Below are 19,108 nucleotides of genomic sequence, written 5' to 3' on the forward strand. Positions count from 1 at the left end.
ATGAAACATAGGTGCTGCCCGCGACGTGCACTTTGGCGAGGGACGAAGCACCCGAAACCGGTGCGATCATACCAGCACTAAAGCACCGGATCCCATCAGAACTCCGAAGTTAAGCGTGCTTGGGCGAGAGTAGTACTAGGATGGGTGACCCCCCGGGAAGTCCTCGTGTTGCACTCCTTTTTGCGTCCCGAGATACGAAACATCTCCCGTAGACCTCCAAGACGATTGTTTTCGGGCACGGGATTTGCCGTGACCGCTACGCTGTCAGTATCGTGGGGCTCGGAAAGAGCTTTCCGGATTGGGGTAGCAATAGCGATTCCGAGATCGTTCGAGAAAGTGCCGATGGTTTCGGCGCGAGCTTGCCGTGACCGATACGCAGTCGTCGGGCTAGGGCTCGGAGAGAGCTTGCGATAGGGATTTCGGGATCGTTCGAGAAAGCGCCGACGATTTCGTGACGAGCAAGGGGCTCCGGACGTTGATGCGCCGGCCGCGACGTGCACATAGGCGAGGGACGAAGCACCAAAAACCGGTGCGATCATACCAGCACTAAAGCACCGGATCCCATCAGAACTCCGAAGTTAAGTGTGCTTGGGCGAGAGTAGTACTAGGATGGGTGACCCCCCGGGAAGTCCTCGTGTTGCACTCCTTTTTGCGTCCCGAGATACGAAACATCTCCCGTAGACCTCCGAGACGATTGTTTTCGGGCATGGGATTTGCCGTGACCGCTACACAGTCAGTATCGTGGGGCTCGGAAAGAGCTTTCCGAATTGGGGTCGCAATAGCGATTCCGAGATCGTTCGAGAAAGTGCCGATGGTTTCGGCGCGAGCATGCCGTGACCGATACGCAGTCGTCGGGCTAGGGCTCGGAGAGAGCTTGCGATAGGGATTTCGGGATCGTTCGAGAAAGCGCCGACGGTTTCGTGACGGGCAAGGGGCTCCGGACGTTGATGTGCCGGCCGCGACGTGCACTTAGGCGAGGGAAGAAGCACCCGAAACCGGTGCGATCATACCAGCACTAAAGCACCGGATCCCATCAGAACTCCGAAGTTAAGCGTGCTTGCGCGAGAGTAGTACTAGGATGGGTGACCCCCCGGGAAGTCCTCGTGTTGCACTCCTTTTTGCGTCCCGAGATATGAAACATCTCCCGTAGACCTCCGAGACGATTGTTTTCGGGCACGGGATTTGCCGTGACCGCTAAGCAGTCAGTATCGTGGGGCTCGGAAAGAGCTTTCCGGATTGGGGTAGCAATAGCGATTACGAGATCGTTCGAGAAAGTGCCGATGGTTTCGACGCGAGCTTGCCGTGACCGATACGCAGTCGTCGGGCTAGGGCTCGGAGAGAGCTTGCGATAGGGATTTCGGGATCGTTCGAGAAAGCGCCGACGGTTTCGTGACCGGCAAGGGGCTCCGGACGTTGATGTGCCGGCCGCGACGTGCACTTTGGCGAGGGACGAAGCACCCGAAACCGTTGCGATCATACCAGCACTAAAGCACCGGATCCCATCAGAACTCCGAAGTTAAGCGTGCTTGGGCGAGAGTAGTACTAGGATGGGTGACCCCCCGAGAAGTCCTCGTGTTGCACTCTTTTTTGCGTCCCGAGATACGAAACATCTCCCGTAGACCTCCGAGACGATTGTTTTCTGATGTGCCGGCCGCGACGTGCACTTAGGCGAGGGACGAAGCACCCGAAACCGGTGCGATCATACCAGCACTAAAGCACCGGATCCCATCAGAACTCCGAAGTTAAGCGTGCTTGGGCTAGAGTAGTACTAGGATGGGTGACCCCCCGGGAAGTCCTCGTGTTGCACTCCTTTTTGCGTCCCGAGATTCGAAACATCTCCCATAGACCTACGAGACGATTGTTTTCGGGCACGGAATTTGCCGTGACTGCTACGCAGTCAGTATCGTGGGGCTCGGAAAGAGCTTTCCGGATTGGGGTCGCAATCGCGATTCCGAGATCGTTCAAGAAAGTGCCGATGGTTTCGGCGCGAGCATGCCGTGACCGATACGCAGTCGTCGGGCTAGGGCTCGGAGAGAGCTTGCGATAGGGATTTCGGGATCGTTCGAGAAAGCGCCGACGGTTTCGTGACCGGCAAGGGGCTCCGGACGTTGATGTGCCGGCCGCGACGTGCACTTTGGCGAGGGACGAAGCACCCGAAACCGTTGCGATCATACCAGCACTAAAGCACCGGATCCCATCAGAACTCCGAAGTTAAGCGTGCTTGCGCGAGAGTAGTACTAGGATAGGTGACCCCCCGGGAAGTCCTCGTGTTGCACTCCTTTTTGCGTCCCGAGATATAAAACATCTCCCGTAGACCTCCGAGACGATTGTTTTCGGGCACGGGATTTGCCGTGACCGCTACGCCGTCAGTATCGTGGGGCTCGGAAAGAGCTTTCCGGATTGGGGTAGCAATAGCGATTACGAGATCGTTCGAGAAAGTGCCGATGGTTTCGGCGCGAGCTTGCCGTGACCGATACGCAGTCGTCGGCCTAGGGCTCGGAGAGAGCTTGCGATAGGGATTTCGGGATCGTTCGAGAAAGCGCCGACGGTTTCGTGACCGGCAAGGGGCTCCGGACGTTGATGCGCCGGCCGCGACGTGCACATAGGCGAGGGACGAAGCACCCGAAACCGGTGCGATCGTACCAGCACTAAAGCACCGGATCCAATCAGAACTCCGAAGTTAAGCGTGCTTGCGCGAGAGTAGTACTAGGATGGGTGACCCCCCGGGAAGTCCTCGTGTTGCACTCCTTTTTGCGTCCCGAGATAAGAAACATCTCCCGTAGACCTCTGAGAAGATTGTTTTCGGGCACGGGATTTGCCGTGACCGCTACGCAGTCAGTATCGTGGGGCTCGGAAAGAGCTTTCCGGATTGGGGTAGCAATAGCGATTGCGAGATCGTTCGAGAAAGTGCCGATGGTTTCGGCGCGAGCTTGCCGTGATCGATGCGCAGTCGTCGGGCTAGGGCTCGGAGAGAGCTTGCGATAGGGATTTCGGGATCGTTCGAGAAAGCGCCGACGGTTTCGTGACGGGCAAGGGGCTCCGGACGTTGATGTGCCGGCCGCGACGTGCACTTTGGCGAGGGACGAAGCACCCGAAACCGTTGCGATCATACCAGCACTAAAGCACCGGATCCCATCAGAACTCCGAAGTTAAGCGTGCTTGGGCGAGAGTAGTACTAGGATGGGTGACCCCCCGAGAAGTCCTCGTGTTGCACTCTTTTTTGCGTCCCGAGATACGAAACATCTCCCGTAGACCTCCGAGACGATTGTTTTCTGATATGCCGGCCGCGACGTGCACTTAGGCGAGGGACGAAGCACCCGAAACCGGTGCGATCATACCAGCACTAAAGCACCGGATCCCATCAGAACTCCGAAGTTAAGCGTGCTTGGGCTAGAGTAGTACTAGGATGGGTGACCCCCCGGGAAGTCCTCGTGTTGCACTCCTTTTTGCGTCCCGAGATTCGAAACATCTCCCATAGACCTACGAGACGATTGTTTTCGGGCACGGAATTTGCCGTGACTGCTACGCAGTCAGTATCGTGGGGCTCGGAAAGAGCTTTCCGGATTGGGGTCGCAATCGCGATTCCGAGATCGTTCAAGAAAGTGCCGATGGTTTCGGTGCGAGCTTGCCGTGACCGATACGCAGTCGTCGGGCTAGGGCTCAGAGAGAGCTTGCGATAGGGATTTCAGGATCGTTCGAGAAAGCGCCGACGGTTTCGTGACGGGCAAGGGGCTCCGGACGTTGATGTGCCGGCCGCGACGTGCACTTAGGCGAGGGACGAAGCACCCGAAACCGGTGCGATCATACCTGCACTAAAGCACCGGATCCTATCAGAACTCCGAAGTTAAGCGTGCTTGGACGAGAGTAGTACTAGGATGGGTGACCCCCCGGGAAGTCCTCGTGTTGCACTCCTTTTTGCGTCCCGAGATACGAAACATCTCCCGTAGACCTCCGAGACGATTGTTTTCGGGCACGGAATTTGCCGTGACTGCTAAGCAGTCAGTATCGTGGGGCTCGGAAAGAGCTTTCCGGATTGGGGTCGCAATAGCGAATCCGAGATCGTTCGAGAAAGTGCCGATGGTTTCGGCGCGAGCTTGCCGTGACCGATACGCAGTCGTCGGGCTAGGGCTCAGAGAGAGCTTGCGATAGGGATTTCGGGATCGTTCGAGAAAGCGCCTACGGTTTCGTGACGGGCAAGGGGCTCCGGACGTTGATGTGCCGGCCGCGACGTGCACTTAGGCGAGGGACGAAGCACCCGAAATCGGTGCGATGATACCAGCACTAAAGCACCGGATCCCATCAGAACTCCGAAGTTAAGCGTGCTTGGGCGAGAGTAGTACTAGGATGGGTGACCCCCCGGGAAGTCCTCGTGTTGCACTCCTTTTTGCGTCCCGAGATACGAAACATCTCCCGTAGACCTCCGAGACGATTGTTTTCGGGCACGGAATTTGCCGTGACTGGTACGCAGTCAGTATCGTGGGGCTCGGAAAGAGCTTTCCGGATTAGGGTCGCAATAGCGATTCCGAGATCGTTCGAGAAAGTGCCGATGGTTTCGGCGCGAGCTTGCCGTGACCGATACGCAGTCGTCGGGCTAGGGCTCAGAGAGAGCTTGCGATAGGGATTTCGGGATCGTTCGAGAAAACGCCGACGGTTTCATGACGGGCAAGGGGCTCCGGACGTTGATGTGCCGGCCGCGACGTACACATAGGCGAGGGACGAAGCACCCGAAATCGGTGCGATCATACCAGCACTAAAGCACCGGATCCCATCAGAACTCCGAAGTTAAGCGTGCTTAGGCGAGAGTAGTACTAGGATGGGTGACCCCCCGGGAAGTCCTCGTGTTGCACTCCTCTTTGCGTCCCGAGATACGAAACATCTCCCGTAGACCTCCGAGACGATTGTTTTCGGGCACGGAATTTGCCGTGACTGGTACGCAGTCAGTATCTTGGGGCTCGGAAAGAGCTTTCCGGATTGGGGTCGCAATAGCGATTCCGAGATCGTTTGAGAAAGTGCCGATGGTTTCGGCGCGAGCTTGCCGTGACCGATACGCAGTCGTCGGGCTAGGGCTCAGAGAGAGCTTGCGATAGGGATTTCGGGATCGTTCGAGAAAGCGCCGACGGTTTCGTGACGGGTAAGGGGCTCCGAACGTTGATGTGCCGGCCGCGACGTGCACATAGGCGAGGGACGAAGCACCCGAAACCGGTGCGATCATACCAGCACTAAAGCACCGGATCCCATCAGAACTCCGAAGTTAAGCGTGCTTGGGCGAGAGTAGTACTAGGATGGGTGACCCCCCGGGAAGTCCTCGTGTTGCACTCCTTTTTGCGTCCCGAGATACGAAACATCTCCCGTAGACCTCCGAGACGATTGTTTTCGGGCACGGAATTTGCCGTGACTGCTAAGCAGTCAGTATCGTGGGGCTCGGAAAGAGATTTCCGGATTGGGGTCGCAATAGCGATTCCGAAATCGTTCGAGAAGTGCCAATGGTTTCGGCGCGAGCTTGCCATGACCGATACGCAGTCGTCGAGCTAGGGCTCGGAGAGAGCTTGCGATAGGAGTTTCGGGATCGTTCGAGAAAGCGCCGACGGTTTCGTGACGGGCAAGGGGCTCCGGACGTTGATGTGACGGCCGCGACGTGCACATAGGCGAGGGACGAAGCACCCGAAACCGGTGCGATCATACCAGCACTAAAGCACCGGATCCCATCAGAACTCCGAAGTTAAGCGTGCTTGGGTGAGAGTAGTACTAGGATGGGTGACCCCCCGGGAAGTCCTCGTGTTGCACTCCTTTTTGCGTCCCGAGATACGAAACTTCTCCCGTAGACCTCCGAGACGATTGTTTTCGGGCTCGGGATTTGCCGTGACCGCTACGCTGTCAGTATCGTGGGGCTCGGAAAGAGCTTTCCGGATTGGGGTAGCAATAGTGATTCCGAGATCATTCGAGAAAGAGCTTTCCGGATTGGGGTAGCAATAGCGATTCCGAGATCATTCGAGAAAGTGCCGATGGTTTCGGCGCGAGTTTGCCGTGACCGATACGCAGTCGTCGGGCTAGGGCTCGGAGAGAGCTTGCGATAGGAGTTTCGGGATCGTTCGAGAAAGCGCCGACGGTTTCGTGACGGGCAAGGGGCTCCGGACGTTGATGTGACGGCCGCGACGTGCACATAGGCGAGGGACGAAGCACCCGAAACCGGTGCGATCATACCAGCACTAAAGCACCGGATCCCATCAGAACTCCGAAGTTAAGCGTGCTTGGGTGAGAGTAGTACTAGGATGGGTGACCCCCCGGGAAGTCCTCGTGTTGCACTCCTTTTTGCGTCCCGAGATACGAAACTTCTCCCGTAGACCTCCGAGACGATTGTTTTCGGGCACGGGATTTGCCGTGACCGCTACGCTGTCAGTATCGTGGGGCTCGGAAAGAGCTTTCCGGATTGGGGTCGCAATAGCGATTCCGAGATCGTTCGAGAAAGTGCCGATGGTTTCGGCGCGAGCTTGCTGTGACCGATACGCAGTCGTCGGGCTAGGGCTCAGAGAGAGCTTGCGATAGGGATTTCGGGATCGTTCGAGAAAACGCCGACGGTTTCGTGACGGGCAAGGGGCTCCGGACGTTGATGTGCCGGCCGCGACGTACACATAGGCGAGGGACGAAGCACCCGAAACCGGTGCGATCATACCAGCACTAAAGCACCGGATCCCATCAGAACTCCGAAGTTAAGCGTGCTTGGGCGAGAGTAGTACTAGGATGGGTGACCCCCCGGGAAGTCCTCGTGTTGCACTCCTCTTTGCGTCCCGAGATACGAAACATCTCCCGTAGACCTCCGAGACGATTGTTTTCGGGCACGGAATTTGCCGTGACTGGTACGCAGTCAGTATCTTGGGGCTCGGAAAGAGCTTTCCGGATTGGGGTCGCAATAGCGATTCCGAGATCGTTTGAGAAAGTGCCGATGGTTTCGGCGCGAGCTTGCCGTGACCGATACGCAGTCGTCGGGCTAGGGCTCAGAGAGAGCTTGCGATAGGGATTTCGGGATCGTTCGAGAAAGCGCCGACGGTTTCGTGACGGGTAAGGGGCTCCGGACGTTGATGTGCCGGCCGCGACGTGCACATAGGCGAGGGACGAAGCACTCGAAACCGGTGCGATCATACCAGCACTAAAGCACCGGATCCCATCAGAACTTCGAAGTTAAGCGTGCTTGGGCGAGAGTAGTACTAGGATGGGTGACCCCCCGGGAAGTCCTCGTGTTGCACTCCTTTTTGCGTCCCGAGATACGAAACATCTCCCGTAGACCTCCGAGACGATTGTTTTCGGGCACGGAATTTGCCGTGACTGCTAAGCAGTCAGTATCGTGGGGCTCGGAAAGAGATTTCCGGATTGGGGTCGCAATAGCGATTCCGAGATCGTTCGAGAAAGTGCCGATGGTTTCGGCGCGAGCTTGCCATGACCGATACGCAGTCGTCGAGCTAGGGCTCGGAGAGAGCTTGCGATAGGGGTTTCGGGATCGTTCGAGAAAGCGCCGACGGTTTCGTGACGGGCAAGGGGCTCCGGACGTTGATGTGACGGCCGCGACGTGCACATAGGCGAGGGACGAAGCACCCGAAACCGGAGCAATCATACCAGCACTAAAGCACCGGATCCCATCAGAACTCCGAAGTTAAGCGTGCTTGGGTGAGAGTAGTACTAGGATGGGTGACCCCCCGGGAAGTCCTCGTGTTGCACTCCTTTTTGCGTCCCGAGATACGAAACATCTCCCGTAGAACTCCGAGACGATTGTTTTCGGGCACGGAATTTGCCGTGACCGCTACGCAGTCAGTATCGTGGGGCTCGGAAAGAGCTTTCCGAATTGGGGTCGCAATAGCGATTCCGAGATCGTTTGAGAAAGTGCCGATGGTTTCGGCGCGAGCTTGCCGTGACCGATACGCAGTCGTCGGGCTAGGGCTCGGAGAGAGCTTGCGATAGGGATTTCGGGATCGTTCGAGAAAGCGCCGACGGTTTCGTGACGGGCAAGGGGCTCCGGAAGTTGATGTGCCGGCCGCGACGTGCACTTAGGCGAGGGACGAAGCACCCGAAATCGGTGCGATGATACCAGCACTAAAGCACCGGATCCAATCAGAACTCCGAAGTTAAGCGTGCTTGGGCGAGGGTAGTACTAGGATGGGTGACCCCCCGGGAAGTCCTCGTGTTGCAATCCTTTTTGCGTCCCGAGATACGAAACATCTCCCGTAGACCTCCGAGACGATTGTTTTCGGGCACAGAATTTGCCGTGACAGGTACGCAGTCAGTATCGTGGGGCTCGGAAAAAGCTTTCCGGATTGGGGTCGCAATAGCGATTCCGAGATCGTTCGAGAAAGTGCCGATGGTTTCGGCGCGAGCTTGCCGTGACCGATACGCAGTCGTCGGGCTAGGGCTCAGAGAGAGCTTGCGATAGGGATTTCGGGATCGTTCGAGAAAACGCCGACGGTTTCGTGACGGGCAAGGGGCTCCGGACGTTGATGTGCCGGCCGCGACGTACACATAGGCGAGGGACGAAGCACCCGAAACCGGTGCGATCATACCAGCACTAAAGCACCGGATCCCATCAGAACTTCGAAGTTAAGCGTGCTTGGGCGAGAGTAGTACTAGGATGGGTGACCCCCCGGGAAGTCCTCGTGTTGCACTCTTTTTTGCGTCCCGAGATACGAAACATCTCCCGTAGACCTCCGAGACGATTGTTTTCTGATGTGCCGGCCGCGACGTGCACTTAGGCGAGGGACGAAGCACCCGAAACCGGTGCGATCATACCAGCACTAAAGCACCGGATCCCATCAGAACTCCGAAGTTAAGCGTGCTTGGGCTAGAGTAGTACTAGGATGGGTGACCCCCCGGGAAGTCCTCGTGTTGCACTCCTTTTTGCGTCCCGAGATTCGAAACATCTCCCATAGACCTACGAGACGATTGTTTTCGGGCACGGAATTTGCCGTGACTGCTATGCAGTCAGTATCGTGGGGCTCGGAAAGAGCTTTCCGGATTGGGGTCGCAATAGCGATTCCGAGATCGTTCGAGAAAGTGCCGATGGTTTCGGCGCGAGCTTGCCGTGACCGATACGCAGTCGTCGGGCTAGGGCTCAGAGAGAGCTTGCGATAAGGATTTCGGGATCGTTCGAGAAAACGCCGACGGTTTCGTGACGGGCAAGGGGCTCCGGACGTTGATGTGCCGGCCGCGACGTACACATAGGCGAGGGACGAAGCACCCGAAATCGGTGCGATCATACCAGCACTAAAGCACCGGATCCCATCAGAACTCCGAAGTTAAGCGTGCTTGGGCGAGAGTAGTACTAGGATGGGTGACCCCTCGGGAAGTCCTCGTGTTGCACTCCTTTTTGCGTCCCGAGATTCGAAACATCTCCCATAGACCTACGAGACGATTGTTTTCGGGCACGGAATTTGCCGTGACTGGTACGCAGTCAGTATCTTGGGGCTCGGAAAGAGCTTTCCGGATTGGGGTCGCAATAGCGATTCCGAGATCGTTTGAGAAAGTGCCGATGGTTTCGGCGCGAGCTTGCCGTGACCGATACGCAGTCGTCGGCCTAGGGCTCGGAGAGAGCTTGCGATAGGGATTTCGGGATCGTTCGAGAAAGCGCCGACGGTTTCGTGACCGGCAAGGGGCTCCGGACGTTGATGCGCCGGCCGCGACGTGCACATAGGCGAGGGACGAAGCACCCGAAACCGGTGCGATCATACCAGCACTAAAGCACCGGATCCCATCAGAACTCCGAAGTTAAGCGTGCTTGCGCGAGAGTAGTACTAGGATGGGTGACCCCCCGGGAAGTCCTCGTGTTGCACTCCTTTTTGCGTCCCGAGATAAGAAACATCTCCCGTAGACCTCTGAGAAGATTGTTTTCGGGCACGGGATTTGCCGTGACCGCTACGCAGTCAGTATCGTGGGGCTCGGAAAGAGATTTCCGGATTGGGGTAGCAATAGCGATTGCGAGATCGTTCGAGAAAGTGCCGATGGTTTCGGCGCGAGCTTGCCGTGATCGATGCGCAGTCGTCGGGCTAGGGCTCGGAGAGAGCTTGCGATAGGGATTTCGGGATCGTTCGAGAAAGCGCCGACGGTTTCGTGACGGGCAAGGGGTTCCGGACGTTGATGTGCCGGCCGCGACGTGCACTTTGGCGAGGGACGAAGCACCCGAAACCGTTGCGATCATACCAGCACTAAAGCACCGGATCCCATCAGAACTCCGAAGTTAAGCGTGCTTGGGCGAGAGTAGTACTAGGATGGGTGACCCCCCGAGAAGTCCTCGTGTTGCACTCTTTTTTGCGTCCCGAGATACGAAACATCTCCCGTAGACCTCCGAGACGATTGTTTTCTGATGTGCCGGCCGCGACGTGCACTTAGGCGAGGGACGAAGCACCCGAAACCGGTGCGATCATACCAGCACTAAAGCACCGGATCCCATCAGAACTCCGAAGTTAAGCGTGCTTGGGCTAGAGTAGTACTAGGATGGGTGACCCCCCGGGAAGTCCTCGTGTTGCACTCCTTTTTGCGTCCCGAGATTCGAAACATCTCCCATAGACCTACGAGACGATTGTTTTCGGGCACGGAATTTGCCGTGACTGCTACGCAGTCAGTATCGTGGGGCTCGGAAAGAGCTTTCCGGATTGGGGTCGCAATAGCGATTCCGAGATCGTTCGAGAAAGTGCCGATGGTTTCGGCGCGAGCTTGCCGTGACCGATACGCAGTCGTCGGGCTAGGGCTCAGAGAGAGCTTGCGATAGAGATTTCGGGATCGTTCGAGAAAACGCCGACGGTTTCGTGACGGGCAAGGGGCTCCGGACGTTGATGTGCCGGCCGCGACGTACACATAGGCGAGGGACGAAGCACCCGAAACCGGTGCGATCATACCAGCACTAAAGCACCGGATCCCATCAGAACTCCGAAGTTAAGCGTGCTTGGGCGAGAGTAGTACTAGGATGGGTGACCCCCCGGGAAGTCCTCGTGTTGCACTCCTCTTTGCGTCCCGAGATACGAAACATCTCCCGTAGACCTCCGAGACGATTGTTTTCGGGCACGGAATTTGCCGTGACTGGTACGCAGTCAGTATCTTGGGGCTCGGAAAGAGCTTTCCGGATTGGGGTCGCAATAGCGATTCCGAGATCGTTTGAGAAAGTGCCGATGGTTTCGGCGCGAGCTTGCCGTGACCGATACGCAGTCGTCGGGCTAGGGCTCAGAGAGAGCTTGCGATAGGGATTTCGGGATCGTTCGAGAAAGCGCCGACGGTTTCGTGACGGGTAAGGGGCTCCGGACGTTGATGTGACGGCCGCGACGTGCACATAGGCGAGGGACGAAGCACCCGAAACCGGTGCGATCATACCAGCACTAAAGCACCGGATCCCATCAGAACTCCGAAGTTAAGCGTGCTTGGGCGAGAGTAGTACTAGGATGGGTGACCCCCCGGGAAGTCCTCGTGTTGCACTCCTTTTTGCGTCCCGAGATACGAAACATCTCCCGTAGACCTCCGAGACGATTGTTTTCGGGCACGGAATTTGCCGTGACTGCTAAGCAGTCAGTATCGTGGGGCTCGGAAAGAGATTTCCGGATTGGGGTCGCAATAGCGATTCCGAGATCATTCGAGAAAGTGCCGATGGTTTCGGCGCGAGCTTGCCATGACCGATACGCAGTCGTCGAGCTAGGGCTCGGAGAGAGCATGCGATAGGGGTTTCGGGATCGTTCGAGAAAGCGCCGACGGTTTCGTGACGGGCAAGGGGCTCCGGACGTTGATGTGACGGCCGCGACGTGCACATAGGCGAGGGACGAAGCACCCGAAACCGGTGCGATCATACCAGCACTAAAGCACCGGATCCCATCAGAACTCCGAAGTTAAGCGTGCTTGGGTGAGAGTAGTACTAGGATGGGTGACCCCCCGGGAAGTCCTCGTGTTGCACACCTTTTTGCGTCCCGAGATACGAAACTTCTCCCGTAGACCTCCGAGACGATTGTTTTCGGGCACGGGATTTGCCGTGACCGCTACGCTGTCAGTATCGTGGGGCTCGGAAAGAGCTTTCCGGATTGGGGTAGCAATAGCGATTCCGAGATCGTTCGAGAAAGTGCCGATGGTTTCGGCGCGAGCTTGCCGTGACCGATACGCAGTCGTCGGGCTAGGGCTCGGAGAGAGCTTGCGATAGGGATTTCGGGATCCTTCGAGAAAGCGCCGACGATTTCGTGACGGGCAAGGGGCTCCGAACGTTGATGCGCCTGCCTCGACGTGCACATAAGCGAGGGACGAAGCAACCAAAAACGATGCGATCATACTAGCACTAAAGCACCGGATCCCATTAGAACTCCGAAGGTAAGCTTGCTTGGGTGAGAGTAGTACTAGGATGGGTGACCCCCCGGGAAGTCCACGTGTTGCACTCCTTTTTGCGTCCCGAGATACGAAACATCTCCCATAGACCTACGAGACGATTGTTTTCGGGCACGGAATTTGCCGTGACTGCTACGCAGTCAGTATCGTGGGGCTCGGAAAGAGCTTTACGAATTGGGGTCGCAATAGCGATTCCGAGATCGTTCGAGAAAGTGCCGATGGTTTCGGCGCGAGCTTGCCGTGACCGATACGCAGTCGTCGGGCTAGGGCTCGGAGAGAGCTTGCGATAGGGATTTCGGGATCGTTCGAGAAAGCGCCGACGATTTCGTGACGGGCAAGGGGCTCCGGACGTTGATGCGCCGGCCGCGACGTGCACATAAGCGAGGGACGAAGCACCCGAAACCGGTGCGATCATACCAGCACTAAAGCACCGGATCCCATCAGAACTCCGAAGTTAAGCGTGCTTGGGCGAGAGTAGTACTAGGATGGGTGACCCCTCGGGAAGTCCTCGTGTTACACTCCTTTTTGCGTCCCGAGATACGAAACATCTCCCGTAGACCTCCGAGACGATTGTTTTCGGGCACGGAATTTGCCGGCGCGAGCTTGCCGTGACCGATACGCAGTCGTCGGGCCGGATGTTGATGTGCCGGCCGCGACGTGCACTTAGGCGAGGGACGAAGCACCCGAAATCGGTGCGATCATACCAGCATTAAAGCACCGGATCCCATCAGAACTCAGAAGTTAAGCGTGCTTGGGCGAGAGTAGTACTAGGATGGGTGACCCCCCGGGAAGTCCTCGTGTTCCACTCCTTTTTGCGTCCCGAGATACGAAACATCTCCCGTAGACCTCCGAGACGATTTTTTTCGGGCACGGAATTTGCCGTGACTGCTAAGCAGTCAGTATCGTGAGCTCGGAAAGAGCTTTCCGGATTGGGGTCGCAATAGCGATTCCGAGATCGTTCGAGAAAGTGCCGATGGTTTCACTCCTTTTTGCGTCCCGAGATACGAAACATCTCCCGTAGACCTCCGAGACGATTGTTTTCGGGCACGGAATTTGCCGGCGCGAGCTTGCCGTGACCGATACGCAGTCGTCGGGCCGGATGTTGATGTGCCGGCCGCGACGTGCACTTAGGCGAGGGACGAAGCACCCGAAATCGGTGCGATCATACCAGCATTAAAGCACCGGATCCCATCAGAACTCAGAAGTTAAGCGTGCTTGGGCGAGAGTAGTACTAGGATGGGTGACCCCCCGGGAAGTCCTCGTGTTCCACTCCTTTTTGCGTCCCGAGATACGAAACATCTCCCGTAGACCTCCGAGACGATTTTTTTCGGGCACGGAATTTGCCGTGACTGCTAAGCAGTCAGTATCGTGAGCTCGGAAAGAGCTTTCCGGATTGGGGTCGCAATAGCGATTCCGAGATCGTTCGAGAAAGTGCCGATGGTTTCACTCCTTTTTGCGTCCCGAGATACGAAACATCTCCCGTAGACCTCCGAGACGATTGTTTTCGGGCACGGAATTTGCCGGCGCGAGCTTGCCGTGACCGATACGCAGTCGTCGGGCCGGATGTTGATGTGCCGGCCGCGACGTGCACTTAGGCGAGGGACGAAGCACCCGAAATCGGTGCGATCATACCAGCATTAAAGCACCGGATCCCATCAGAACTCAGAAGTTAAGCGTGCTTGGGCGAGAGTAGTACTAGGATGGGTGACCCCCCGGGAAGTCCTCGTGTTCCACTCCTTTTTGCGTCCCGAGATACGAAACATCTCCCGTAGACCTCCGAGACGATTTTTTTCGGGCACGGAATTTGCCGTGACTGCTAAGCAGTCAGTATCGTGAGCTCGGAAAGAGCTTTCCGGATTGGGGTCGCAATAGCGATTCCGAGATCGTTCGAGAAAGTGCCGATGGTTTCGGCGCGAGCTTGCCGTGACCGATACGCAGTCGTCGAGCTAGGGCTCGGAGAGAGCTTGCGATAGGTCAACGTGCCGGCCGCGACGTGCACATAGGCGACGGACGAAGCACCCGAAACCGGTGCGATCATACCAGCACTAAAGCACCGGATCCCATCAGAACTCCGAATTTAAGCGTGCTTGGGCGAGAGTAGTACTAGGATGGGTGACCCCCCGGGAAGTCCATGTGTTGCACTCCTTTTTGCGTCCCGAGATACGAAACATCTCCCGTAGACCTCCGAGACGATTGTTTTCGGGCATGGGATTTGCCGTGACCGCTACGCTGTCAGTATCGTGGGGCTCGGAAAGAGCTTTCCGGATTGGGGTAGCAATAGCGATTCCGAGATCGTTCGAGAAAGTGCCGATGGTTTCGGCGCGAGCTTGTCGTGACCGATACGCATTCGTCGGGCTAGGGCTCGGAGAGAGCTTGCGATAGGGATTTTGGGATCGTTCGAGAAAGCGCCGACGATTTCGTGACGGGCAAGGGGCTCCGGACGTTGATGCGCCGGCCGCGATGTGCACATAGGCGAGGGACGAAGCAACCAAAATTGGTGAGATCATACCAGCACTAAAGCACCGGATCCCATCAGAACTCTGAAGTTAAGTGCGCATGGGCGAGAGTAGTACTAGGATGGGTGACCCCTCGGGAAGTCCTCGTGTTGCACTCCTTTTTGCGTCCCGAGATACGAAACATCTCCCGTAGACCTCCGAGACGATTGTTTTCGGGCACGGGATTTGCCGTGACCGCTACGCAGTCAGTATCGTGGGGCTCGGAAAGAGCTTTACGAATTGGGGTCGCAATAGCGATTCCGAGATCGTTCGAGAAAGTGCCGATGGTTTCGGCGCGAGCTTGCCGTGACCGATACGCAGTCGTCGGGCTAGGGCTCGGAGAGAGCTTGCGATAGGGATTTCGGGATCGTTAGAGAAAGCGCCGACGGTTTCGTGACGGGCAAGGGGCTCCGGACGTTGATGTGCCGGCCGCGACCTGCACTTAGGCGAGGGAAGAAGCACCCGAAACCGGTGCGATCATACCAGCACTAAAGCACCGGATCCCATCAGAACTCCGAAGTTAAGCGTGCTTGCGCGAGAGTAGTACTAGGATGGGTGACCCCCCGGGAAGTCCTCGTGTTGCACTCCTTTTTGCGTCCCGAGATATGAAACATCTCCCGTAGACCTCCGAGACGATTGTTTTCGGGCACGGGATTTGCTGTGACCGCTACGCTGTCAGTATCGTGGGGCTCGGAAAGAGCTTTCCGGATTGGGGTAGCAATAGCGATTACGAGATCGTTCGAGAAAGTGCCGATGGTTTCGGCGCGAGCTTGCCGTGATCGATACGCAGTCGTCCGGCTAGGGCTCGGAGAGAGCTTGCGATAGGGATTTCGGGATCGTTCGAGAAAGCGCCGACGGTTTCGTGACCGGCAAGGGGCTCCGGACGTTGATGCGCCGGCCGCGTCGTGCACATAGGAGAGGGAAGAAGCACCCGAAACTGGTGCGATCATACCAGCACTAAAGCACCGGATCCCATCAGAACTCCGAAGTTAAGCGTGCTTGCGCGTGAGTAGTACTAGGATGGGTGACACCCCTGGAAGTCCTCGTGTTGCACTCCTTTTTGCGTCCCGAGATATGAAACATCTCCCGTAGACCTCCGAGACGATTGTTTTCGGGCACGGGATTTGCCGTGACCGCTACGCAGTCAGTATCGTGGGGCTCGGAAAGAGCTTTACGAATTGGGGTCGCAATAGCGATTCCGAGATCGTTCGAGAAAGTGCTGATGGTTTCGGCGCGAGCTTGCCGTGATCGATACGCAGTCGTCGGGTTAGGGCTCGGAGAGAGCTTGCGATAGGGATTTCGGGATCGTTCGAGAAAGCGCCGACAGTTTCGTGACGGGCAAGGGGCTCCGAACGTTGATGTGCCGGCCGCGACGTGCACTTAGGCGAGGGAAGAAGCACCCGAAACCGGTGCGATCATACCAGCACTAAAGCACCGGATCCCATCAGAACTTCGAAGTTAAGCGTGCTTGCGCGAGAGTAGTACTAGGATGGGTGACCCCCCGGGAAGTCCTCGTGTTGCACTCCTTTTTGCGTCCCGAGATATGAAACATCTCCCGTAGACCTCCGAGACGATTGTTTTCGGGCACGGGATTTGCTGTGACCGCTACGCTGTCGGTATCGTGGGGCTCGGAAAGAGCTTTCCGGATTGGGGTAGCAATAGCGATTACGAGATCGTTCGAGAAAGTGCCGATGGTTTCGGCGCGAGCTTGCCGTGACCGATACGCAGTCGTCCGGCTAGGGCTCGGAGAGAGCTTGCGATAGGGATTTCGGGATCGTTCGAGAAAGTGCCGACGGTTTCGTGACCGGCAAGGGGCTCCGGACGTTGATGCGCCGGCCGCGACGTGCACATAAGCGAGGGACGAAGCACCCGAATCTGGTGCGATCATACAAGCACTAAAGCACCGGATCCCATCAGAACTCCGAAGTTAAGCGTGCTTGCGCGTGAGTAGTACTAGGATGGGTGACCCCCCGGGAAGTCCTCGTGTTGCACTCCTTTTTGCGTCCCGAGATATGAAACATCTCCCGTAGACCTCTGAGACGATTGTTTTCGGGCACGGGATTTGCCGTGACCGCTACGCAGTCAGTATCGTGGGGCTCGGAAAGAGCTTTCCGGATTGGGGTAGCAATAGCGATTACGAGATCGTTCAAGAAAGTGCCGATGGTTTCGGCGCGAGCTTGCCGTGATCGATACGCAGTCGTCGGGCTAGGGCTCGGAGAGAGCTTACGATAGGGATTTCGGGATCATTCGAGAAAGCGCCGACGGTTTCGTGACGGGCAAGGGGCTCCGGACGTTGATGTGCCGGCCGCGACGTGCACTTAGGCGAGGGACGAAGCACCCGAAACCGTTGCGATCATACCAGCACTAAAGCACCGGATCCCATCAGAACTCCGAAGTTAAGCGTGCTTGGGCGAGAGTAGTACTAGGATGGGTGACCCCCCGGGAAGTCCTCGTGTTGCACTCATTTTTGCGTCCAGAGATACGAAACATCTCCCGTAGATCTCCGAGACGATTTTTTTCGGGCACGGAATTTGCCGTGACTGCTATGCAGTCAGTATCGTGGGGCTCGGAAAGAGCTTTCAGGATTGGGGTCGCAATAGCGATTCCGAGATCGTTCGAGAAAGTGCCGATGGTTTCGGCGCGAGCTTACCGTGACCGATACGCAGTCGTCGGGCTAGGGCTCGGAGAGAGCTTGCGATAGGGATTTCGGGATCGTTCGAGAAAGCGCCGACGGTTTCGTGACGGGCAAGGGGCTCCGGACGTTGATGTGACGGCCGCGACTTGCACATAGGCGAGGGACGAAGCACCCGAAACCGGTGCGATCATACCAGCACTAAAGCACCGGATCCCATCAGAACTCCGAAGTTAAGCGTGCTTGGGCGAGAGTAGTACTAGGATGGGTGACCCCCCGGGAAGTCCTCGTGTTGCACTCCTTTTTGCGTCCTGAGATACGAAACATCTCCCGTAGACCTCCGAGATGATTGTTTTCGGGCACGGAATTTGCCGTGACTGCTATGCAGTCAGTATCGTGGGGCTCGGAAAGAGCTTTCCGGATTGGGGTCGCAATAGCGATTCCGAGATCGTTCGAGAAAGTGCCGATGGTTTCGGCGCGAGCTTGCCGTGACCGATACGCAGTCGTCGGGCTAGGGCTCAGAGAGAGCTTGCGATAGGGATTTCGGGATCGTTCGAGAAAGCGCCGACGGTTTCGTGACGGGCAAGGGGCTCCGGACGTTGATGTGCCGGCCGCGACGTGCACTTAGGCGAGGGACGAAGCACCCGAAACCGGTGCGATCATACCAGCACTAAAGCACCGGATCCCATCAGAACTTCGAAGTTAAGCGTGCTTGGGCGAGAGTAGTACTAGGATGGGTGACCTCCCGGGAAGTCCTCGTGTTGCACTCCTTTTTGCGTCCCGAGATACGAAACATCTCCCGTAGACCTCCGAGACGAGAAAGTGCCGATGGTTTCGGCGCGAGCTTGCGCCGGCCGCGACGTGCACATAGGCGAGGGACGAAGCACCCGAAACCGGTGCGATCATACCAGCACTAAAGCACCGGATCCCATCAGAACTCCGAAGTTAAGCGTGCTTGGGCGAGAGTAGTACTAGGATGGGTGACCTCCCGGGAAGTCCTCGTGTTGCACTCCTTTTTGCGTCCCGAGATACGAAACATCTCCCGTAGACCTCCGAGACGATTGTTTTCGGGCACGGGATTTGCCGTGACCGCTACGCTGTCAGTATCGTGGGGCTCGGAAAGAGCTTTCCGGATTGGGGTAGCAATAGCGATTCCGAGATCGTTCGAGAAAGTGCCGATGGTTTCGGCGCGAGCTTGCCGTGACCGATACGCAGTCGTCGGGCTAGGGCTCGGAGAGAGCTTGCGATAGGGATTTCGGGATCGTTCGAGAAAGCGTCGACGATTTCGTGACGGGCAAGGGGCTCCGGACGTTGATGTGCCGGCCGCGACGCGCACATTAGCGAGGGACGAAGCACTCGAAACCGGTGCGATCATACCAGCACTAAAGCACCGGATCCCATCAGAACTCAGAAGTTAAGCGTGCTTGGGCGAGAGTAGTACTAGGATGGGTGACCCCCCGGGAAGTCCTCGTGTTGCACTCCTTTTTACGTCCCGAGATACGAAACATCTCCCGTAGACCTCCGAGACGATGGTTTTCGGGCACGGGATTTGCCGTGACCGCTACGCAGTCAGTATCGTGGGGCTCGGAAAGAGCTTTCCGGATTGGGGTCGCAATAGCGATTCCGAGATCGTTCGAGAAAGTGCCGA

At 57.1% G+C, this 19,108-nt stretch overlaps 44 non-coding genes across 44 annotated transcripts; all 44 read left to right on the plus strand.

Annotated features, from left to right (window-relative positions):
• Positions 1-58: 58 nt before the first annotated feature.
• Positions 59-177, plus strand: LOC135630310 (5S ribosomal RNA). The gene has a single exon (XR_010493838.1). It is a non-coding gene; the product is annotated as a 5S ribosomal RNA (ribosomal RNA).
• Positions 178-527: 350 nt separating this feature from the next.
• LOC135630129 (5S ribosomal RNA) lies at positions 528-646 on the plus strand. Its single transcript, XR_010493656.1, has one exon. It is a non-coding gene; the product is annotated as a 5S ribosomal RNA (ribosomal RNA).
• A 350-nt stretch (positions 647-996) lies between these two features.
• LOC135630411 (5S ribosomal RNA) lies at positions 997-1,115 on the plus strand. The gene has a single exon (XR_010493935.1). It is a non-coding gene; the product is annotated as a 5S ribosomal RNA (ribosomal RNA).
• Positions 1,116-1,465: 350 nt separating this feature from the next.
• Positions 1,466-1,584, plus strand: LOC135630288 (5S ribosomal RNA). Its single transcript, XR_010493816.1, has one exon. It is a non-coding gene; the product is annotated as a 5S ribosomal RNA (ribosomal RNA).
• A 107-nt stretch (positions 1,585-1,691) lies between these two features.
• Positions 1,692-1,810, plus strand: LOC135630306 (5S ribosomal RNA). The gene has a single exon (XR_010493834.1). It is a non-coding gene; the product is annotated as a 5S ribosomal RNA (ribosomal RNA).
• A 350-nt stretch (positions 1,811-2,160) lies between these two features.
• On the plus strand, positions 2,161-2,279 carry LOC135629896 (5S ribosomal RNA). Its single transcript, XR_010493458.1, has one exon. It is a non-coding gene; the product is annotated as a 5S ribosomal RNA (ribosomal RNA).
• Positions 2,280-2,629: 350 nt separating this feature from the next.
• Positions 2,630-2,748, plus strand: LOC135629922 (5S ribosomal RNA). Its single transcript, XR_010493483.1, has one exon. It is a non-coding gene; the product is annotated as a 5S ribosomal RNA (ribosomal RNA).
• A 350-nt stretch (positions 2,749-3,098) lies between these two features.
• Positions 3,099-3,217, plus strand: LOC135630289 (5S ribosomal RNA). Its single transcript, XR_010493817.1, has one exon. It is a non-coding gene; the product is annotated as a 5S ribosomal RNA (ribosomal RNA).
• Positions 3,218-3,324: 107 nt separating this feature from the next.
• On the plus strand, positions 3,325-3,443 carry LOC135630307 (5S ribosomal RNA). Its single transcript, XR_010493835.1, has one exon. It is a non-coding gene; the product is annotated as a 5S ribosomal RNA (ribosomal RNA).
• A 350-nt stretch (positions 3,444-3,793) lies between these two features.
• Positions 3,794-3,912, plus strand: LOC135630489 (5S ribosomal RNA). Its single transcript, XR_010494012.1, has one exon. It is a non-coding gene; the product is annotated as a 5S ribosomal RNA (ribosomal RNA).
• A 350-nt stretch (positions 3,913-4,262) lies between these two features.
• On the plus strand, positions 4,263-4,381 carry LOC135630147 (5S ribosomal RNA). The gene has a single exon (XR_010493674.1). It is a non-coding gene; the product is annotated as a 5S ribosomal RNA (ribosomal RNA).
• Positions 4,382-4,731: 350 nt separating this feature from the next.
• Positions 4,732-4,850, plus strand: LOC135630311 (5S ribosomal RNA). The gene has a single exon (XR_010493839.1). It is a non-coding gene; the product is annotated as a 5S ribosomal RNA (ribosomal RNA).
• A 350-nt stretch (positions 4,851-5,200) lies between these two features.
• On the plus strand, positions 5,201-5,319 carry LOC135630321 (5S ribosomal RNA). Its single transcript, XR_010493849.1, has one exon. It is a non-coding gene; the product is annotated as a 5S ribosomal RNA (ribosomal RNA).
• Positions 5,320-5,668: 349 nt separating this feature from the next.
• On the plus strand, positions 5,669-5,787 carry LOC135630198 (5S ribosomal RNA). The gene has a single exon (XR_010493727.1). It is a non-coding gene; the product is annotated as a 5S ribosomal RNA (ribosomal RNA).
• A 400-nt stretch (positions 5,788-6,187) lies between these two features.
• Positions 6,188-6,306, plus strand: LOC135630199 (5S ribosomal RNA). The gene has a single exon (XR_010493728.1). It is a non-coding gene; the product is annotated as a 5S ribosomal RNA (ribosomal RNA).
• A 350-nt stretch (positions 6,307-6,656) lies between these two features.
• LOC135630333 (5S ribosomal RNA) lies at positions 6,657-6,775 on the plus strand. The gene has a single exon (XR_010493860.1). It is a non-coding gene; the product is annotated as a 5S ribosomal RNA (ribosomal RNA).
• A 350-nt stretch (positions 6,776-7,125) lies between these two features.
• LOC135630211 (5S ribosomal RNA) lies at positions 7,126-7,244 on the plus strand. The gene has a single exon (XR_010493740.1). It is a non-coding gene; the product is annotated as a 5S ribosomal RNA (ribosomal RNA).
• A 350-nt stretch (positions 7,245-7,594) lies between these two features.
• Positions 7,595-7,713, plus strand: LOC135630406 (5S ribosomal RNA). Its single transcript, XR_010493929.1, has one exon. It is a non-coding gene; the product is annotated as a 5S ribosomal RNA (ribosomal RNA).
• A 350-nt stretch (positions 7,714-8,063) lies between these two features.
• Positions 8,064-8,182, plus strand: LOC135630568 (5S ribosomal RNA). Its single transcript, XR_010494090.1, has one exon. It is a non-coding gene; the product is annotated as a 5S ribosomal RNA (ribosomal RNA).
• Positions 8,183-8,532: 350 nt separating this feature from the next.
• On the plus strand, positions 8,533-8,651 carry LOC135630279 (5S ribosomal RNA). The gene has a single exon (XR_010493807.1). It is a non-coding gene; the product is annotated as a 5S ribosomal RNA (ribosomal RNA).
• Positions 8,652-8,758: 107 nt separating this feature from the next.
• LOC135630308 (5S ribosomal RNA) lies at positions 8,759-8,877 on the plus strand. Its single transcript, XR_010493836.1, has one exon. It is a non-coding gene; the product is annotated as a 5S ribosomal RNA (ribosomal RNA).
• Positions 8,878-9,227: 350 nt separating this feature from the next.
• LOC135630113 (5S ribosomal RNA) lies at positions 9,228-9,346 on the plus strand. Its single transcript, XR_010493639.1, has one exon. It is a non-coding gene; the product is annotated as a 5S ribosomal RNA (ribosomal RNA).
• Positions 9,347-9,696: 350 nt separating this feature from the next.
• Positions 9,697-9,815, plus strand: LOC135630412 (5S ribosomal RNA). The gene has a single exon (XR_010493937.1). It is a non-coding gene; the product is annotated as a 5S ribosomal RNA (ribosomal RNA).
• Positions 9,816-10,165: 350 nt separating this feature from the next.
• LOC135630290 (5S ribosomal RNA) lies at positions 10,166-10,284 on the plus strand. The gene has a single exon (XR_010493818.1). It is a non-coding gene; the product is annotated as a 5S ribosomal RNA (ribosomal RNA).
• A 107-nt stretch (positions 10,285-10,391) lies between these two features.
• On the plus strand, positions 10,392-10,510 carry LOC135630309 (5S ribosomal RNA). The gene has a single exon (XR_010493837.1). It is a non-coding gene; the product is annotated as a 5S ribosomal RNA (ribosomal RNA).
• Positions 10,511-10,860: 350 nt separating this feature from the next.
• On the plus strand, positions 10,861-10,979 carry LOC135630345 (5S ribosomal RNA). Its single transcript, XR_010493871.1, has one exon. It is a non-coding gene; the product is annotated as a 5S ribosomal RNA (ribosomal RNA).
• A 350-nt stretch (positions 10,980-11,329) lies between these two features.
• On the plus strand, positions 11,330-11,448 carry LOC135630356 (5S ribosomal RNA). Its single transcript, XR_010493882.1, has one exon. It is a non-coding gene; the product is annotated as a 5S ribosomal RNA (ribosomal RNA).
• A 350-nt stretch (positions 11,449-11,798) lies between these two features.
• On the plus strand, positions 11,799-11,917 carry LOC135630365 (5S ribosomal RNA). The gene has a single exon (XR_010493890.1). It is a non-coding gene; the product is annotated as a 5S ribosomal RNA (ribosomal RNA).
• A 350-nt stretch (positions 11,918-12,267) lies between these two features.
• On the plus strand, positions 12,268-12,386 carry LOC135629989 (5S ribosomal RNA). Its single transcript, XR_010493549.1, has one exon. It is a non-coding gene; the product is annotated as a 5S ribosomal RNA (ribosomal RNA).
• A 350-nt stretch (positions 12,387-12,736) lies between these two features.
• LOC135630324 (5S ribosomal RNA) lies at positions 12,737-12,855 on the plus strand. Its single transcript, XR_010493852.1, has one exon. It is a non-coding gene; the product is annotated as a 5S ribosomal RNA (ribosomal RNA).
• A 168-nt stretch (positions 12,856-13,023) lies between these two features.
• On the plus strand, positions 13,024-13,142 carry LOC135629886 (5S ribosomal RNA). Its single transcript, XR_010493449.1, has one exon. It is a non-coding gene; the product is annotated as a 5S ribosomal RNA (ribosomal RNA).
• Positions 13,143-13,487: 345 nt separating this feature from the next.
• LOC135629887 (5S ribosomal RNA) lies at positions 13,488-13,606 on the plus strand. Its single transcript, XR_010493450.1, has one exon. It is a non-coding gene; the product is annotated as a 5S ribosomal RNA (ribosomal RNA).
• Positions 13,607-13,951: 345 nt separating this feature from the next.
• On the plus strand, positions 13,952-14,070 carry LOC135629889 (5S ribosomal RNA). Its single transcript, XR_010493452.1, has one exon. It is a non-coding gene; the product is annotated as a 5S ribosomal RNA (ribosomal RNA).
• A 289-nt stretch (positions 14,071-14,359) lies between these two features.
• Positions 14,360-14,478, plus strand: LOC135630447 (5S ribosomal RNA). Its single transcript, XR_010493973.1, has one exon. It is a non-coding gene; the product is annotated as a 5S ribosomal RNA (ribosomal RNA).
• Positions 14,479-14,828: 350 nt separating this feature from the next.
• On the plus strand, positions 14,829-14,947 carry LOC135629942 (5S ribosomal RNA). Its single transcript, XR_010493503.1, has one exon. It is a non-coding gene; the product is annotated as a 5S ribosomal RNA (ribosomal RNA).
• Positions 14,948-15,297: 350 nt separating this feature from the next.
• LOC135630413 (5S ribosomal RNA) lies at positions 15,298-15,416 on the plus strand. The gene has a single exon (XR_010493938.1). It is a non-coding gene; the product is annotated as a 5S ribosomal RNA (ribosomal RNA).
• Positions 15,417-15,766: 350 nt separating this feature from the next.
• Positions 15,767-15,885, plus strand: LOC135629945 (5S ribosomal RNA). Its single transcript, XR_010493507.1, has one exon. It is a non-coding gene; the product is annotated as a 5S ribosomal RNA (ribosomal RNA).
• Positions 15,886-16,235: 350 nt separating this feature from the next.
• Positions 16,236-16,354, plus strand: LOC135630589 (5S ribosomal RNA). Its single transcript, XR_010494111.1, has one exon. It is a non-coding gene; the product is annotated as a 5S ribosomal RNA (ribosomal RNA).
• A 350-nt stretch (positions 16,355-16,704) lies between these two features.
• Positions 16,705-16,823, plus strand: LOC135629813 (5S ribosomal RNA). The gene has a single exon (XR_010493378.1). It is a non-coding gene; the product is annotated as a 5S ribosomal RNA (ribosomal RNA).
• A 350-nt stretch (positions 16,824-17,173) lies between these two features.
• Positions 17,174-17,292, plus strand: LOC135630284 (5S ribosomal RNA). The gene has a single exon (XR_010493812.1). It is a non-coding gene; the product is annotated as a 5S ribosomal RNA (ribosomal RNA).
• A 350-nt stretch (positions 17,293-17,642) lies between these two features.
• Positions 17,643-17,761, plus strand: LOC135630368 (5S ribosomal RNA). The gene has a single exon (XR_010493893.1). It is a non-coding gene; the product is annotated as a 5S ribosomal RNA (ribosomal RNA).
• A 350-nt stretch (positions 17,762-18,111) lies between these two features.
• Positions 18,112-18,230, plus strand: LOC135630163 (5S ribosomal RNA). Its single transcript, XR_010493690.1, has one exon. It is a non-coding gene; the product is annotated as a 5S ribosomal RNA (ribosomal RNA).
• A 124-nt stretch (positions 18,231-18,354) lies between these two features.
• On the plus strand, positions 18,355-18,473 carry LOC135630265 (5S ribosomal RNA). The gene has a single exon (XR_010493793.1). It is a non-coding gene; the product is annotated as a 5S ribosomal RNA (ribosomal RNA).
• A 350-nt stretch (positions 18,474-18,823) lies between these two features.
• On the plus strand, positions 18,824-18,942 carry LOC135630337 (5S ribosomal RNA). The gene has a single exon (XR_010493864.1). It is a non-coding gene; the product is annotated as a 5S ribosomal RNA (ribosomal RNA).
• Positions 18,943-19,108: the final 166 nt, after the last annotated feature.

Source organism: Musa acuminata, chromosome BXJ3-1 (genome assembly GCF_036884655.1).
Source record: "Musa acuminata AAA Group cultivar baxijiao chromosome BXJ3-1, Cavendish_Baxijiao_AAA, whole genome shotgun sequence".
Classification (NCBI taxonomy): domain Eukaryota; kingdom Viridiplantae; phylum Streptophyta; class Magnoliopsida; order Zingiberales; family Musaceae; genus Musa; species Musa acuminata.